The 19,461-nt window shown below is 40.9% G+C and overlaps 1 long non-coding RNA gene across 1 annotated transcript; it reads left to right on the top strand.

Annotated features, from left to right (window-relative positions):
* The first annotated feature begins 9,363 nt into the window (after positions 1–9,363).
* On the top strand, positions 9,364–18,442 carry LOC147237416 (uncharacterized). Its single transcript, XR_015106384.1, has 3 exons — positions 9,364–9,501; positions 18,198–18,242; positions 18,344–18,442. It is a non-coding gene; the product is annotated as an uncharacterized LOC147237416 (long non-coding RNA).
* Positions 18,443–19,461: the final 1,019 nt, after the last annotated feature.

Genomic DNA, 19,461 nt, shown 5'->3' with positions numbered 1-19,461 from the left:
TCAAAAATACTGTTTGCCAGTGACCACATGCTTGCTGCATCTATTCCTAACTTAATTAAAGGTAGATGTTGAAAAATGTTGAAATTTGATTTCTTTTTCACACTGATATGCATGCCTACGGCAGCAGCTGTTATCCCATGCTGCCTGTCAGAGTAACAACTTATTAAAGTGTGGATTCATGCCTCAGGCTGCCTCTTCCTGCTCAGGTTGGAGTACATGTCAGGACACGAGTCTAGAAAGCCAGGGCTCACTATGCTGGAATAAAATTTAATTACTCGTATGTGTATGTGTATGTGTATGTGTATGTGTATGTGTATGTGTATGTGTATGTGTATGTGTATGTGTATGTGTATGTGTATGTGTATGTGTGTTTGTGGCCATTACGGAGCCTATTCATTTGCCCCTCGGAATGACTTTAGATATTTAATGATATTAATACATATTTTGATACATCTGCTCAGAATGTTAATTGTGATCAGACTGTTATCTGCTTTATTTAGACAAACAAAACTTTATTTATTATTACATTTATTTTCAAAGTTCCGTAGAAAATCATACACTAAATCCCTAGAAAAAAGCCCTTTGTTCGTGAGGGTTAAGTGGAATATTATATTATTAGGAATGCGGTTACATGATCAATTGCTGCCCCTTTGTCCTACGATTGTATTATTGTCATGGGCATGTTTGTAATCTGCAATCACATCTCTGTCTTGTGCCAAGAGCACTTACCCTTTCCGAAACAACATGCTCCTGACACCCCATTACTTTATACTTCATTCCCTGTTCCCTTGAAGCTCTTGGTCCTGGGGAAGGCAAAGCACGTTAACTTTATGAGATTCTCTTGATATTTCCCTAATACTGTCTGGTGGAATTGGTTTCGAGCTCTCCGTAGGCTTGTAAAAATGTGGAGCGGAAAGCCAGGAAATACTGCTTTTACAAATAGCTCATTAAGTTTAAAAACAATTGGCTGGACTATACTGAGATTTGCCTGGATGACAGCGTCATCTCCTAGGACTATTCAAATGGCTGGAGGGCACTGGAGGGATGCCAGCAGAGGAGAAAGCAGACCAGACAGGGGAAGACTTATGCATTGTATATGAGGCAGCAGTGGCCTGGAGGCTACATAAACAGAAGATCAGGTGTCACAGCTTTACTTCATAGCCATTGCCACGAAAGGCACATTGTCACTTTGGTGTCGAAGGTTTGAGTCGCACATTTGGGAAGATTAACAAAGTGCAAATTCAAAATCAGGAGTTTCAGTGTCTGAACGCAACCATAGTCTTTACAGTCTAGGCTATAAAAGAGACTTGAAAAAATCTGTTGGAAGGCGTTGTCTTGCACATCTGTGGTTTCTCAACACTGCTGAAACTGATGAGCAACGCTCATGGCATACATCTGTACTATGTCTGGTTACTTTTCCTTTTTTTTTCTAGATTGCTTTTATTTTTACAATACAACATTTCAATTTTCACTTTACTTGCTTTATTCAACAGCCTCTCCCTTCATATTTTGCCTCTTTTTTTTCTTAACTTTATCTTCGTTGACTGTTTAATACTTGACTTGTGTTTTAAATTATTATCATATTTTTTTCCCTTTCTTATCTTGTTTTCTGTTTTTAAATTCATCCTGCGGTTTCCTCAGCTCCTTTTTGAGGAGTGGAGTCTCAGCTCCAGAATCATGGCTTTCTGTACATGGTTTGGGGCATAAATGAAAAATTATATACAAGCTAATTATATCAGCGTTTGTCATCCAAGTCTTGAACTGTCACTACACTTTTAGGGGGCAAAATGGTAAGATATTTAAATGCATTTTAAACTTCTTATTAAATGTCATCTGCCATCTTTGAATTTAGCAAAGATAGACATCACCACTGCTAATTAAAAAATACTCAGTGTGATCAATGGTATAAAAAAAATTACAATTTACATTTCAAAATATCAGGGTTTGCAATTTCAGTGTTCCTTTAACTCTACCAATGACTTACTAAGCGCCCTCCCCTTCATAACACAAGTTCCCAGTGTTCAAATGTAAATAAAAATCTGATGATGAGACGGTCAGTCATGTTTTCAAGCTTTACAGACATAAAGTAGGTGCCACTATTAGATGATGCCTTCTTGTGAGATTCACTAATATTTCAAAATGGTACTTTTAAAATGAAGCTGTATAAATCACCCTTTGAAGCTGATCATATTTCATCAGAGAGCGTGGTATTTTAAAGTTATATTGAATATTCTTTATACTTCATTTTAAATTTGAATACGTAAAATATCATGCCGATCAAGCTTTAATGTTGCTTGGTTGGTTGGCAATTGAGCCAGACCTTTGTCTTAAACTAAGTGATTCATCATCATATATAATTATATTTGGAGGAATGAAAATGTGGCTTGGCCAAATAAATAAAAGAAAGATTACAATGTTGAAACCCTTTATGAGTCATTCTTTTGATGCAGAGTTGTTATCTAAAATAAATCTTGTTGTTTGAATAAAGTCAAAGACTCTCTGTGGCATTATATTAACAGCACAATGTAAAGAGGCCCATTCCAGATAAGACGTTCTTTATGGATGGCGCTTCCCTGGGCCTGGAGACCTCAGGGCCAGCCAGGAGATATTAGATGACTGGGCGCTGGAGCCTGGAGGCTTCAACCCAGCTGTTCACACAAAATGTCCACACAAAACATTCAGCTAAGAGGGCACGCAGGGGCAATAAAGTTGGGTCAGGTGCAAGTTACATGCCAGCACTGCTGTGTGTGAGTATACGCACATGTGAGTATTTGTATACGTGAATACATGTTTACATTCATGATCGTGCAGTAGTACTTTTTCTGTCATGTCTTTTTTACATTGGCCTTGTCGAGCTTTTTGTGAAGACAATTTTACTCCGCAAGCCGAGGATTACATGTGTTTTGATTCATTTCAAAATCTGGCGAATTAATATCTGTTTGTAAATACTGTGTTTTTGTGTGCATAATATTTAAAGGAGTGAGCGGACCACAGAACAGATGTGCTGCATTACAGTCATGAGGGAGACATAACAAACATTTGCCAAGAGTCACAACATCGCCATCAATCTGTCACTGAACTGGCTCTAGAAAAAAAGTATGCCAATAGATTAAAAAACATATTTAAATTAAGGTTCTGTATAAAATTCATTTTTTATAAAGAAAATATTTATAGAATCAGGAGTTTTTATATGGGCATACATGAAAACTCCAGGTCCTATGGTATAAAGAGCTAGTAAGTGTGATAAGAATGACGTGAGTGACAAATTATGAGAAAGTTTCATTATAACTGTGCTTCCTCCACAGCTCATTCAGAGCAGAGGAGGGAGGGCTTGGCAGGATATCCTGACCAGACACAGCACTGAGGAATATGCCAACATGGGCTTCTGAATGTACTGCTTGAAGAAAAATCCTGCTGTAGTGGCCGTCACCATACCAAACAAGAAATAAGAAGACAGAAGTAAATTGGCAAAGCATGTCAGGAAGGGACGATTTCAAGTGTGCCAGAGGGAGCTAGTTGAATTGGTGTGCGGTTCCTTTAAGGAGTGGCGTGGATGACACCCTGTGAGGGGCCAAGACTGGGGCTTTGTTTAAAAACTGCTCTCTCCAAACTGCTGCAAGATGCTGACATCAGCAGAAGCCAGGGGTCAGGTGGGGTTGAGGCTGCCACTCTGCTGCTGCGAAATAAAGCCAGTCAGGACAGACGCAGCAGGCTTTGGGTATAAAACTTAGGGAGAAGAAAATTAGACCGGGAAATAAGTGTGAATAAATGGTCAGTGTGAGTGAATGTTTTCTGCCGAAAGTCTGGCAAACAAAAAATTCAAACTACAGCCGTCAGATCAGAAATCAGATTAGTGTGATAATCAGAAGACTTCACAATTCTGTCTAACTACAGATAAACTAAAAGACTGTTTCAATCATTACTGTGTTTTAATGACAATATGGGATTAATATAATTGTATAAAGTCATCTACCTTACTAGCACTGGAGAGAGCTTGATCAGCCTGTATGAAGGGGACAACAATTTTGAAGTTGAAAAGTTCAGAAACAGTGGAGTTTGGTGAAAAGCTGTGTTGTTCCACATCTGTCCCTGCACAGGAGTTAATTTAAAACTTAATTGTATTTTTTAAAGACGTATAAGAACATGACTTAATAAACCATTTAACGTAAACATTGTGTTTATACAAATATATTGAATCTGTGCTTGAAAAAGAAGATTGTTAATAAGTGCTAAAATCAAGGCAACTTAACATGTACATGTACAATCTAAAAATAACTTATAGTGAGAGCTGTTGAATGGTCTTCTTGACTTGTTGGACTGTGGTGATGAAACATGATTAAAGTGTATGATGAAGTGTGAGTCATTTTAAGTCTACAAAACAAAGGGTAACACTTGCATCCAAGAGAACTGAGATCTGCTAGGTAAAATTTCATATTACACAAGCATTGATCAGTGTTAAGGTCACAATCAGATTTTTCCTAACATTTATTTTAGTAAATCCTACAAATCACACAATGAAAATAAAACACAGGTAAACATCCTGAATTGATAACATTTATTACATACAAAGTGTGTAAGTACTACCCTGTAACCATACAATTACACTTATGAAGTACCATATTTGCAATAGATTCCTGTTCACCACATCCACTAAGATTTTATCTCTCAACCCCTGTTACTGAATCAGGTCTTCATGTTTGGATAGTCTTCTAGTATCTAAATAATGGTTGCTAAAGGACACATAAGTATCAGCGTGGGTGACTGTCATATGGTTACAGCTGTACATCAACAGTGAGTTTTACTGTTGCATTCAATGTGACTCAGCTAAACAGAAATGAGCTGCACAATATGAATTCTCATAGATGCCTGAAAAGGATGCTGAAGGGGGTCTCTGGGAAGCTGAGGATCACCAAGAAGAATATAATAATAACAAAGAGGAAGACATCTGGGAAATGGGGATGAGAGGGACAGCGCAGCAGGCACAAACAAAGTCTGATACATATAAACATACAAGATCACACACGCACACACACATACACGTAAAAACAATGACACACACGCACACACACACAGACATACACAGACACACACACACACACACACACACACACATATACACACACACATACACACACATGCAGTGATTCATAGGCAGACAGAGCTGGTCTCCAGCAGGGATCTTTCCTCACCAGTCAGCCTGAGGGAAAACCAGACAGAATATTTAAGACAGGCCACTCTAATCCCTTTAGTTAGACTGAGAGCTCTCTCTCTCTCTTGATATATATATATCTCTCCCAATCTCACACACATACACATGCACATATGCGCACACTCCTTGTCAAAGTATTTTTGCGTAGCTATTCAGGGGGGAGAAGCAAATTGCAAAATTTGTGCTCTTGTATACATCTTTTTTTTTTCAGTGCACATTGTTGCTGTTCTCTCTATTTTCCACAAATTAATGTCTAAGCAGTTCTACAATCAAGGTATAAGTGGGACCGACATGTGTGCGTGCATGTGTATGATTTTATGCAAATCCAATGTTTTGCATAATGTTTTGTATCATTAAAAAGATACAAAGTACTTAATATCAAGGACATAATTTCCTGAGCGTTTGGTTGGTGAAGAAAAAAGGCAGTAGCTATGAGACTTGCTTCTGTGGTGCTTTGGATATTCAACAGTTTGTGCTGTGCTTGTGTTTGTGCATGCGACAGAACAAAAGGTCATGAGGCTGAGTTTGTGGTGCCACATGAGTCCCCCTGATGTTTTGATTCAACAAGCTAGACATTTCTCAGAACGTTCATATCCACCTACACAACACACAAGAGATACACATTTTCACTCTGCTTTGCTGCTCTCTCTCTCTCTCTCTCTCTCTCTCTCTCCCTTTCTCTCTTTCTCTAGTTGACCAGAGAGCTGTTATTATTGGCGGAGGGCCTGCTCCTAACTCCCAGTAGAAACCAGATAATTGTTTTTGCTGCCTGGGGTCCAGACCATACATGTCCAGATCCTGTTACTGGAACTATGGATATTTCCAGAGAGGAAGAGTGATGGAACTGCATCCTGAGATTGACATAATTTTAAATAGATCAACTTTTTTATATATCTTTAGCTACATGATGTAGATGTTGTTTCTGTCTTTTGCCTATGAATGAAAGACATATAAAGCTGATGGACTACTTTGGATCAAAATCAGATATTATTCTAATTGACAGAGTTATCTCTACACATATTATTTGTTTTGAACCTATGAATCACTTGAATGAACTAAGTACCTAAGTATATATATATATATATAGACTTCTTTTGGTTTATTGTTAGAACTTAATTGCCAGTGTCAAAGTTGAACCTGCAATGAATGAGAAGAATGGTATGATTTCCCTACCAACTGAATAAGTTAGTCTGTTGATATAAACTGAATGAGTTGATGTAGAAGCAGGCGGAATTTGTGCGGAAATTGTTTTGTCAGCTGCCGTTTTCCTGCTCAGAGCTGCGCTGTCAATCTCCTGTATATAGAGAAGGCACAAGTTGGCTTTGACTTCACAAAACACACTGGTTTACTATTGTACAATTACTTTTAAAGCTTGTCATATTCTCCACCCTTTCCCTAGCAATATGTTTGATTTCAACCATGTATAAAGAATATTTCAGAATAATGCTTTTGCCACTTTTACATTACATACACTGCTGACAAGCAAATAACAAGCTAACAATTATTAAACTTTGTTAAATACGTACAAACACACCTGTCTGCGTCTTTGTACGTGCGTGTGTGTATTTTTAGCTGACAGCCCGCGCAGCTGTTTGCCATTACTCATATCAGTGTGCACTCCCTCCTTCCCTCCTTGACCCAGTGTTATTCTTTCTTTGCCACTGAAGCAACAGTCACTATATGAAGGAGCATGTCAAACCTTAGTTGCATGCTTTTTCCTGTGTTTAAAAGCAACTATTTTCAAATGCAAGTCCAAGCTTAATTCACACCTATCTCTCTGAGTGTAGAATGTGTTGTCATACAATAGAGGTCAGAGAGACGTGAAAATGATCCCCAGTTAGCAAGCCATTATTGCTCTATTTTATCAGTATCTATACCCGCTACATCAAAACGATAATAAAATAGCTCAACATATCTTAGTTTGTATAAAATTGCAAAACAAAAAAGTTTTCACCCATCATAGTCACAGTGCTATCTTGGTGGTGACGTCACAAGGTTGACCCGGACTCTGTCCCATTCTTTTACCATACAGTGCAAAACATGTCATCTGCGCAACCCTTCCCATTTGCACCCAAGAGAGACGCGAATGAGGAGGATAAGGATGAAGACAGAATGAGTCAAAATGAGTTTAATAACGGATAAGAACAAAGACACGTGGCACTAGTCTGCAAAAGTCACTGGTGTGTGTGCAGAAACTCCGTTGCTATGCTAACAGAGAGAGTGTCTGTTGTCAGGAGCTCCACGCTTTGTCTTCGGCTGTTCATCGTATACTTATAGACTGCTGTGTTAACTGACTGGATGACTCGTTGTCAGCTTCCTCCTTGATTGTGCTGGTGCTCGGTCTTTCGTCATCGGATGCTACTTCGGCAGTAGCAGGTTGTTGACATTCTCACAGGAGAACATCCAGTGTCTCCTGGCTGGGATGTTTCATCGAACGGGCTTCACTCGTGTCCCGCGGACCTTTTTGTATCCTTGTGAAAGAAAACTGTAGGCACGGCATTTGGCTTTAGTGTACGTTTAAAACTAGAAGCCCCCGTGAGCTCTTTCAACAGCTTAGCTTGGCTAAATGCATCAAATGCATCTGGACAAAAGTGGTGAGAACACAGCCGTGGATCCTCAGGAAGTTGCGTGCATCCACAAGCAATTTCCCACTCCTTTCTGCTCTTCTTGTCCCTTGGAAAGCTATGTAGACTAGCATCAGTCCCTTTGTTTCTTTTGGACTAGAAATTGTACCTAAAAGCAGCACTCAGGATTAATGTAAATACCGTACTGTACCAAGCAATAGTTAACTCAAGCGAAAAGCCAAATTTAACGTGCATGCATCATCAACCCTGTGACGTGCAGTGAGGTTCATGGCTGGTGAGGCACTGACATCATCAGTCAGATTTACAAACATATGAACCCTAAAGAGTAGCTTATTCACCATTTTATTGGCAGCAGTTGATGTGTTTTGTTTAAAATATCATATCAGCATTCTTTACATATACAAACTGTCGCATAGAAAAAAAGCACATGTAAAAAAACGTTATCTCCTACCTTTACTTATAAATGAAGTCCATGCACCGCTCCTTCTGAAAAATCGATAACTTGCTTGTAGAAGTCTTCCATTTCTTTCTTCAGTTTTAAAAGTCTCTCTGTCTCTATGGAGATCACTGCGAGTGAACACAGTTGTCCTTAATCGGTCCTGTTCCGACTACGTTTTGAGTCTTTTCGGTACTGAGAATGACTGCTCCACCGATGCTGTCGTTGCCGGAACGGTGACCAACGGCCGGAGCAACTTCGCCTCAGGAACAGGGCCTCACCTGTCATCATGTAAAGGAAAAATGCAAAATGAAAAAATAAATTAGATGGTTATATTTATTCAGTGATTTGTACTATAAAGTTAATTTCCACTTAACTTCAGCATTTCTAGTTTTTATTTCAAAATCCCTGAAAAAAAAATCAAATTTACCGTTCAAATATGAAAAAGAGACGTGTGGTGACGCGGCAACCAGCTGAGCCCTCTATGGATTGCGCAATGATTATGCTAACTGCTGGCATGCTATGCACTGACACCGTATTGCTGTCTCTGCGGATGTCACTATTAAAAAAACTCTTCATTATATGAACTAAATTTCCATAGTTTAGCTGATGTGTATAATGTTTTTGGTCAACAACTGTAATGTGTTTCTCGCAGTGATGGGCCGTCAGGGCCTGCAAGACCTTCTCTGCTGGCCTAAAAAAATATCTGAATCACAAATGTTAATCGTATTTTGTCCATGAATACATGAATACTACTTAAATAATTCCAAATGGTCTGTTCGCTTCCTGTCATAGCTTTTCTCTTGGTTGTGCCACTCCCCGACATGCATTTTCATATTAAAGCATTTAACCAATCACATTTCAGCCATAATCTGTTGCCAGACAGGGTTAAAGTCAAAGGAGTCTGCCTAGGGGGCTGCACAATCGGTTCTGCAAGCTATTTACGCTAAAAATAAATGTTAATGACACTGTTGCTTCAACCAATCAGATTTTGAGTTGGCGACATCAAAGCCTTCTGGCAGGCTTCAGCAACGTCAGCGTATTCACACCCTCCGATTGCATAGTCAGAGAGTGGACAAGTGTATTAGCGAGGAGAAGCGTACTAGCGAGCTGCGAACAGAAATATAGTTGTGTTTGTTCAATATAGTTTTTTTTCATCCCACAATGGCTGCAGGAGGAGAAGAAACAGATTTAGTTTAGTTTAGTTGTTAAAGCGATTTTCTTTTTTTTGTAGATTTTCTTTTCATTTTATTCAAATGATCAGAATTTTGGTGAGTAAAATACTGCTATTTTCCTAAATAATACTGCAAGTTTATAAGGTTATTATTGGTGTTTTTTATGTTTGCTAGAAAGGCATTTATTATGGCTACTGTCTATGTTTGTGGCTCCCGCCACGGGACCAAACTTTTGTTGGGTTCAGATTTCATTCAGGGAAAAACGTCATAATGGTCAGGAACTGATCAAGCAAGAATGGTTTATTGAAAGTCAGGAAATATACTTACGAGATATCCCGGGCCAGAGATATCCTGGGCCAGAATGAATGTCACTCTGAGAGGATCATTCACCCTCTCTGGATACCCGAATGTGCAGGTGAGGAGGTTCTGGCCCCGAGCCAAGGAGGCGCAGTCATCTTATACCATCTCCTCAACGGCCGGCTTTATTTCTTAATAAGGACTTGTTTTACACACTCTTGGAATTGTGGCACTTGGGGTGCCGGGCCGTGCCCCGGACAAAGCCACGGGGTGCGCGATCAATTACGCGCGAGGAATGCTGATATGATATTTTAAACAAAACATGTCAACTGCTGCCAATAAAATGGTGAATAAGCTACTCTGTAGGGTTTATATGTTTGTAAATCTGACTGTGATGACATCGGTGCCTCACCAGCCATGAACCTCACCGCACGTCACTGCTCCGACCAGTATCTACTTTTTGACTCATACCACCCCCTTGAGCACAAACTAGAGGTAATCAGAACTCCAGGAACTCCGTAACCAAAACCACTGGGCCAAGAACATCCCACCAACCGCTGAAGGAAGCAAGACAGAGATACAATACGTCAGGAAAGCCTTGAGATCCTGCGGCTACCCTAATTGGGCCTTCAACAAATCAGAAACCATGAGGCGCAGGCAGGAGGAAGACAACAACTAACGAAAGAACATCGTCATACCCTAGGTTGCTGGTGTTTTAGAGAAACTCAGAAGGATGTTCAACACACATCATATACTGGTACATTTAAAATCTTACAACACCCTGAGGCACAAGGTAGAGAATGTGGTGTATGTTGTCAATTGCACGTCTTCTTCTTCTTCCTCTTATGGCTTTTCCATTTAGGGGTCGCCACAGCAAATCAAAGCTTCTCCATCTACCCCTATTCTCTGTATCCTCCTCTCTCACACCAACTACCTTCATATCCTCTCTCACTACGTCCATAAATCTTGTCTTTGGTCTTCCTCGAGACCTCTTGCCTCGCAGCTCTAATTCCAGCATCCGTCTACAAATATATTCTCTATCCCTCGTTTGTACATGGCCAAACCATCTCAGTCTGGCTTCTCTGACCTTCTCTCCAAAACATCTAACATGTGCTGTTCCTCTGATAGACTCATTCCTGATCCTATCCATCCCGGTCACTCCCAAAGAGAGCCTCAAAATCTTCCTCTCTGCAATCTCTAGTTCTGCCTCCTATCTTTTCGCCATTGTAACAGTTTCAAGGCCACACAGCATCGCTGGTCTCCCCACTGTCTTGTACACTTTGAGGATTGTAATGATGTCTTCTTTTGAGAGACCAAACAACGTCTGCACAAACAGATGGCCCAACACAGGAGAGCCACCACTTCAGGACAGGACTCTGTGGTCCACCTACACCTGCAGGACAAGGGCCATTTGTTTGAAGACATCAACGTCCATATTCTGGCCAGAGAAGACGGATGGTTTGAGAGAGGTGTCAAAGAAGCCATCTTTGTCGAAACAGAAAACAACATCTCTGAACACAGGGGTGGGCCTCAGACACAACTGTTCACAAACGTACAACACCGTACCGGGATCGATACCAAGATGGATTTGCACACACGGACCAGGCCCATCTGCACCCTCAAAACAACTTGGAGGGGCCCACCACCTGAACCAGCCCCCAGTAACTCCACATGTTCTCATGTCCTCAGTTCATGTGATACAACACGTTCACTCTTTTGTTTCTCTTTACCTTTTCACATTCCAATCCAGGTTATCCCACTAAGTTGCTCTAGTGTTCCAATGAATGACACCCCATTAGCCTAGCAACCCCCCTTACACCTAATTTCTGCAGATCAACTCTTCCACCTAAACTACAAGCCACCATAATCTAGACTCGCCCAGAAACCTGGCAGTTATATTCGGAAACGCCCCACATGTCATCAGAACTGATGAAGCCTCTCGGATGAGGGGTGAAACATCTTCAAGTGAAGAAATTCTAGTCCGGTTACCAAGACAAGAAGATTTCAACAAGAATTCACCATGACCCGGAGGACTGAGAACCTCCACAGACACATATTTAAGCTTATTAGTCCTCTCAGGCGTGGTTCCCCTTTAAGCAGGACCTGTGACTAAATTATTTATCCATGTTGTCTGTGACTGCTGCTGAGCTAACTGTTCCTTGTGTGTACTTATTCCTCAACAACATGCATATTATTACACATACAGAACAAACAAAACCCATCATCTTTTTTCCTCCTTTCTGAATTTGACACACTGTTCAGTGTGAAACTTTACTTTTGATTGTGAAAACAAGTTAAAGGAGTTTCAGAGTCACTTAATTGACCCATTTTTCTGGAGATCAAGTAAAGGTCACTCCTTCCCAATAGACAGAAATGAGCCTTTTAACCTTAATTAAGATAGTATTAATGACTTCCCTCAGGGCCCGGACATAAACATTCAGTTAGTGTTTTACAGAGCGTAATTATCCTGGTGACGTGATTACCTCAGACTGAAGACTACGCTAACTTCCTCCAACGGTAATGCTGGCCAGAAAGACATCAGCTCATTTAGTTTCACTACGCAAATCAGGGTCGAATGAACCAGAGGATAACATGGGAAGAGAGAAAAGCAGGTAGAGGGGAAGGCAGTATATTAGAGAAATTCAGCTAGTATACACTGTGACTAAATACACCGACATGAAGAAAAGGCTCGGGGCAGTCTAAGTAAGCAATCATCCTGTCAGTTTGAGTTTAGAATTGCATGGAGAGATTTGATTAACTAAAAAAGTGTGTCTAATTTGCTTACTTTTTATGGGGGACTCAGATAATCATGTACACCTACCGGATGTTAATACGCACAATTTTTATTTCCTACTTATTTTTGAATAATGGCCACAAGTGAATTTAAAAACAATACACATTGGCAGGGTAAGCTTGTTAGAAACATTGAAATGGTTAGGGGGCGCGTGATGATATGAGACACAAAAAACAGCACGACAAACAGAAATGTGATACTTTCATTATTTGCCACAAACTTCTCGTTGAGGTACAGGTTTATTTAAACGGTTCGAGGCACAGACAAATAATCAAGTGTGAGTTTGACGTGGGCTTTCACAAGTTAACAGACACAAATTGAGCATTTGATTTAACTCCAGGACACCAAGGGATTTAGGCCAATTTACTGGCCAACCAGTATTTTGGTGTTTATAGCACCTCAGCTGTTGGTATAGATAGTTGGAAGTGGACTGAAAGGGGTCTGTTTTAAGCTGTGCAGATGAAGTGCCATTCCCTGCAGAGGATATCCAAGCATGATTCACCCAGAGTCACTGAAGGTCAAATCATTAACTCTTTATTGATAATGAGTTTAGCCCTCGGGCATCAACACTTTGACAAACAAAGCTGCCACTCCCCAACTCTAGATAAACAGGCTTACAGCTATGGATCAAGCATGTGTTCGATGAAAACAAATGATGGTGGTTGTGCAAGTGACATGAATAAAAATAATGCATTGACATCCTTTCACACAAATATTAAGGTGACAATGATCACACAACCTTAAGATAATGCACAGAAACTGCTGAATATCACATCAACTCAAACTGAAACCTCCCTGTTGTTTGGATGTGTCTGGAGCCATTCATGCTGTTGCCAGACGGTGCTGGGACTACATTTTAAAGGTTGAAGATCTTCATATTCTTCTAGCAGTCCGAATGTAAAAGGTTTGGATTCGTGAAACTAATAAATATTTAGAAACATATCCCCAGCTGAAATCACTGGAATGCCAACAAAAGAACATACAGAAGAAATATGTCAGAGGATATTTGATGTTGTGAGCTGCAATATGTAAAGCAAGTAGGGTCTGTGTCATTGCGATCAAGATATTTCTGAAGAGGCGCAAATCAAGCTATGTCTTAGTTTGCCATTTAGATATGATTGAAAACATGAGATTTTGGACTGTGAGAACAACTTCAGAGAATATATTAAATGACCTAAACAGCAAACATTATAAAAATGATAATTATTATTATTATCGTTGTTGTTGGTTTTATTGTTACAAGTAGTGATGGTGTGGTCGTAGTAGTAATTTATAATAACAAAAACAACATCAACAACAACAACAACAACAAAAATAACAATAATAATAATAACTTAAATAATAGTAATTATTATTATCATCATGATCATCATCATCATATATTTGTTCAATTTTTTTACATTTAATTATTTTTGCAGTTTGGTCAGAATTTTGAATGGGTTAATATCCTGTAGTGATCAAAATTAAATCAATTTCCCTGTTACATACTTAACAGTATTATCATTGTTGCATATTGCATATTTTAAATTAGTCACCCCACTCACTCCCATATGTAAACAAGGCCACTTGCAAGAAAAGCTGATCTCTGTGTGTCAAGATGCGAGTGAGCAAACCAGGCAGATGACCTTGGGGTCACTGAGGGTGGAGGAGGGGCTGTAGGCACTGAGGCTATTTCTGTCTTGCTCCCTGCTTGTGATTTCTAATGTTCTAATCTAGCGGTGCGTGAGAGTAGAGGATTGCCAAACTCCCTTCCCCCTGCCTGGTGCTCCCCCGGGGAAAGCTATGTCCTTTGTTGGGCTGGAGTTGGTAAGATGATATCCAGACTCCATGCTCAACCTCATGAAATCAACCTGCATGAGGGGCAGTTGTTTCGCAATGGAAGATTCTCGTAACAACACAGAAAACCATGGTTCTTGTTCTTTAGTTTTTTAATGTTTTTGTAATTCACAGTAACTGCTGTAAAGCTGAAAAGGCACATAAGCAAAGGGAGACAGATTTTAGGTGGAGTAAGACTGATTACTCTCCTTTGCTGTGTGAGTTCAAGGGTTCAAGATTGTGTCTGGCTAGTTTGTTTTGAGTTGCTCACCACTTGACGCCGCTCTGTCAACCAATGCTAGTTTGGGTGACCGATATAAAAATGATATGTAGATCATAAAACCTCAGCAACATGGGATGGTTCAGCCTGAGTTCATAGAGGCTGCTTGAGCAGCAAAGACTGATGTTCAATACAGACTGGGATTCAAGGCTTTCTGAAAGGCTTTTATAAATGTAAACAATATGCAATAGTTGTTCTTGACATCAGTGATTTTTTTGATCCAGAAGAGACAACTTTTCCTTGACTGAATCAGCAGATCTACCGGTCAGTAAATTATTTGCTGTCTGCACTCCTCATCTAAACATCCGAAAGCAAAGACAAACCAAGAGTCCCGGTGGACCAATAATGATTAAATAGCTCTCATGTGACCATGACAAGTCCCATGTTGCTCTATTCTATGTTTGTTTTCCCTGCCATTGTAATTACCCTCCCCCCTCCAAAAACTACACAGCAGTAAACAAACCCAACAAACCCCGGGACTCTGACTCAGATCCATAAAAACACAACACAAGAGAATAGAAGAGCAGGGTGGAAGGGGTTATGGGATAGGCGCTTATAGGGACAAACATTGTAAAGCACTGAGCCTTCTGTGGCTGCGTCTGCTTCTACATTGTCTTGTAAGTGAGTGTGCGTGGGCTTGCGTGCATACATCTTTTTGTGTGTGTGTGTGTGTGTGTGTGTGTGTGTGTGTGTGTGTGTGTGTGTGTGTGTGTGTGTGTGTTTGTATTGAACACCACCTTAACCCCCATCCTCTGGCTCTCTATCTGGCCTCCGGCCAACAACAGTCACAGTCTAATTACCGAAATCTGTATGCCAACTGAGGGCATTGTAGGAGTCAGTATTGTTTGGGGGCCCAGGAGAGCAGTCACCATTCATCCATGGGTGCACTCTATTTATTGACTTGGAGCAGCCTTTACATGATTTTTTTTTAAGAGTGAACAACAGGTTTGAATGAAGCTTCTGAAATCTGCCTGCTAAGTGATACAGTGTGACAGTACCGGCCCAAATGACCCTTTGTCAGAGCCAGACCATACCCAAGTTGCCATAGCGTCAACCGGAGCCAAGAGTATTTACTAAAAATAAATTCCCCTGCTAGTAACCAGATTAAGGCAGTGCTCCCACGTTACATCCCAGCAGGGAGGGACTGGATACAGCTTAGATTGCTTGGCCCCGACTTTATCACACCATGACAGGATTTATTCAGCCTAATGTTGTTAATCTGTTTGATTTCAGCATAAATCCATTAGGGGACATGCTGAAGGTAAGATAATGACAGGGGGAGATGATAGAAAACTCTCTCCGTTTTCAAGTAAGAGCCAACTTTAGTGCATCTATCAGACAGTATGTGATTTTGTCCCATGCAGACAACTGTCATTGGTCAGGGTGTGCCAAAAACAATGGCTACTGTTATCACCACGCTTGAAGACAAGGAGTTATTTACATCTGCGTTATCTTCTTCCAGCTACATAAATGCTCTCTCCTTTCCCCAGGAAACCTTGAAAACAGCATCAGCAGGTATTCACTTCAGCAAAACAAACTGGGTTTATATAAACATTTGCAAACTAAATAGAGGGTAGATTGTGGTTTGTCAGCCTCTCTGCCCTGCAATTCTGACAAGCTGGCTGCTCCATGCATGTCAAAACCATATTATCAACTATGGTATAATGCTCAATAAGATGTAATAACATGGTATGCTGGCGGCTTTCAGAGTGGTCAGGGTAAAGTTGTTGGACCATGTTTGCATTTGCCTGGTGTGGTGCATTTCAGCAGCCACACTCTGTCTGCTATAACCACAAAGCTCACCACCGTCTTGCCAGGGCGTCGGACCCAGTCTGACGGCAGAGATCAACCTAGCCACACCTTACTGTACCACAACACAGCATTCAGCCACAGTAACACAAAACCATGACACCACTCGCAAGTCTGTTGTCTCCGTTTGCACCGTTGGGGCGAAGTGACACGCGGTGTAAGCTGCGAAAGCACACTTTCACATGGTTGGTTGGGTTTCACTTCAGTTTTACTGTTGCTGAAATTAAAACAAAATCTTTGAAATGAAGATTCTTAAGAGAGACATACTTTTAGATGAGGGTCACTGCAGGGGGTTTGCAATGTCAATGCAAATAAACATATTTAATATGTGAAGAGTCATAGCTTTGCATGGTATGCTAAATGAGACTGCAAGGGATTAACATCATTTATTGTGCTCATGATAGTACTTGTTGTTGATCCATAGCACAATAAAAATTATTAAAAAAGATATAGAGGCCAATTTATATTGTCATTGCTTAATGCATATTATACCTGTGTAACTATTTTGTGCAACAAATGTGACACGCAACTGCACTTATGATCATGGATTGTTTTCCAGCCCTCATTTGTCCCTGTCTGCATTTGAAATTAATCCGCTTGTCATCAAAACGAATTATTTATGAGCAAATATGTTCACTGGAATGTTTTGTCTTGTACAGCCATCCCCTTATGCAGTTCTGCTGGGACCACCTGTCAAAACCACCACTTTTTGATGGAACCATTTCACGAAAACAACAGATACAAAAAGTTGGCTGTTTTGTTCAAAGCATGAATATCATTAGAGCCTCTCGATATTGTGATAATCCCTGCACAAACTATCCACCGTCCCATTTCCCCAGTGTTATTAATGGGATTTTGTGTATCCATTGTTTTGTTTATCCAGAACAGGGTTTTCATGTCATCCCATGGTAGGATGGAGGTGACTACAGGTTAATGACGAGCAGCCAGAAAGAAGTCGATTGAAGTCTGTCTGGATCGCTCAGCATCAGTCCCTGGTGGATTCTGTTTCTACATGTCTCAAGCTATCTCTTTGAGAAATATGGGTTCAGGAGTTTACTATGAGTCCTGTGGGCAAACACATAAGCCAATAGCACAGCAGGGATAGCGACAGTGGTTTAAGGTGGTCGGCAGCGAGATGGTAGTGTATAAGAAGATGAGCTCGGTTGGTTGCCTGTTGTCCGGATTACTTTTTCTGAGGGAATAAGGACAGGAGTATAAGGGAGACAGTGATAGAAATAGAAAAGTAAATTCTTTTAAAAAGCCTTTTGGACTCGTCGTGCAAAAACATTTGAATCCAAATAATAAATTCAAGTTTGCCTTAATTAAAAGTGTTTTGGGGCTGGCCCAGGAGAGGAGAGGAGTCAACGCATGATTTTGTTCATTGCCATCCAAATCTAGTTTCACCAGTCAGCCTTGTAGCCTGTGCAATTGTATGTGATGAGCTGGCTTTTGGCCAAACCTGGAGTAAAGCAGTACTGTCAGCCAGCAACGATTGCCAACGAGAGAGGGAGTACTATGGGCAGCGGGTGTTTGGGAGGGGGGCACAAAGTTGAAAGGTTTTGTCCTTGTGTTTGTGTATGTGATAGACATACAGATAGCGGACAAGAGGAGAAAAACAAGGGCCGATAAGTCGGAGAAGCCAGAGAGTACCAGAGAGTGGGGGGATGGGAAGCAAGAGAGAGAACAAAAAGTCTGAAAGAAAAGGGGAGAAAGGGAGGGATGACCTGGTGCTCTGTTGTGAAACTTGAGCTCCGACAAACTGCTCTGAGTTTAACACTCTGCACAATGTTTTTGCAGTTGTTGCTGTTTGGAGGAGGACCATTGCATGAGCCAACACACACAGTGAGTATACTCATCCACACGCAAATTGTCCCAGAGCCCCACCCCTGGTGTGCTGGTTGTTTTTCTTTCTCAGCTTCATCCCTCTCTCTGCTGTTATCAAGGTGAGGCGTGCTAATAAGACGGCCTGACTGCCTGACGTCTTTGGCACCCTGCCAAACAGGTTGAAGAAGAAGAAAAAGCGAAAAGAAAAAAAACACACTTGCTGACCTGGCCCAGATCTACAGCTTGGGGGCTTTATACTTTTATACGCTGCTCGCTTGAAAAGACAGTGTGTATAGAAAGTGAGCATGAAGTGAGCTACACTCCCATTAATGCACAACTCAGGTCGTGCCAGCACAGAGGGCTTCTCATGTGTCCTCAGGAAACCAGAATGACTGCTTATTTTTATCGAAGCTACAGGAACCCTTTTTCTGCCAATTAGTTCCTAACAATGACCCCACTTGTTTATGTACTGTCAATTGAGTGACATCCCCCATCATAATTAGGCTGGGCTTGTGTGTTTTGCAGCTACATGCCAAGTGCATGGATTTTCACGTGTGGAGATACAGCTGCCCACTGTGTAAGGGCTTACAGGGTGTATCTTTTAATTGGGCCCAAATGGTAGTATACAAGTATGGTGATTTTGACAAGTGATAAAGTTGGAAAATTAAGTGGGAAGAACAATAGCCAGCAGGAGACAGAAGATAAGTTCAGCAGGTTCATGAGCTCCACTCCAAGGATTTAAATCCCTCCCCTTGACCACAGGATACTGCTAGTGTTTGTGAGTCAGAGATTTCTGTTCTGTGTGTGTATGTGTGTGTGTGTCACAGCTGTGAGGCCGCAAGTGACTGCTGCTCAACAAAGCACGGAGCTCCGCTGGGTTGCTCTTGGTAAACAAAGGGAACTCACAGAGAGAGCGAGCTCAAGAGTGATTGCCCAACCTTACAGAGAAAGTACAGAGGCAGCCAAACACAGATCAGGCATAAAAACAGCTAGTTTTCATTTTGCCAGAAAAAAAAAGCATCAACTTTTCTGTTGCAATTAGAACAGAAAACTAAATCAGGACTCATTATTTCAGACACCGGTGTGATAAGGATGCAGCCCCAAACAGGCTGGCGGAGGATGGGTGGGTTTTGTTTGGGGAGTTGGCCGGCTGAGGTCAGCGGTATTAATTTACAGGACCAGGGTGATGGCGATGGTCTCAAAGAATTCTTCCAATACTCATGGCATCCCCTCTATT

Source organism: Fistularia commersonii, chromosome 1, assembly GCF_037954325.1.
Source record: "Fistularia commersonii isolate RoL2024-O1a breed Wild chromosome 1, RoL_Fcom_v1.0, whole genome shotgun sequence".
Classification (NCBI taxonomy): domain Eukaryota; kingdom Metazoa; phylum Chordata; class Actinopteri; order Syngnathiformes; family Fistulariidae; genus Fistularia; species Fistularia commersonii.
The sequence above is the reverse complement of the archived record's forward strand: the minus strand, read 5'-3'. Positions and strand labels throughout refer to the sequence as shown.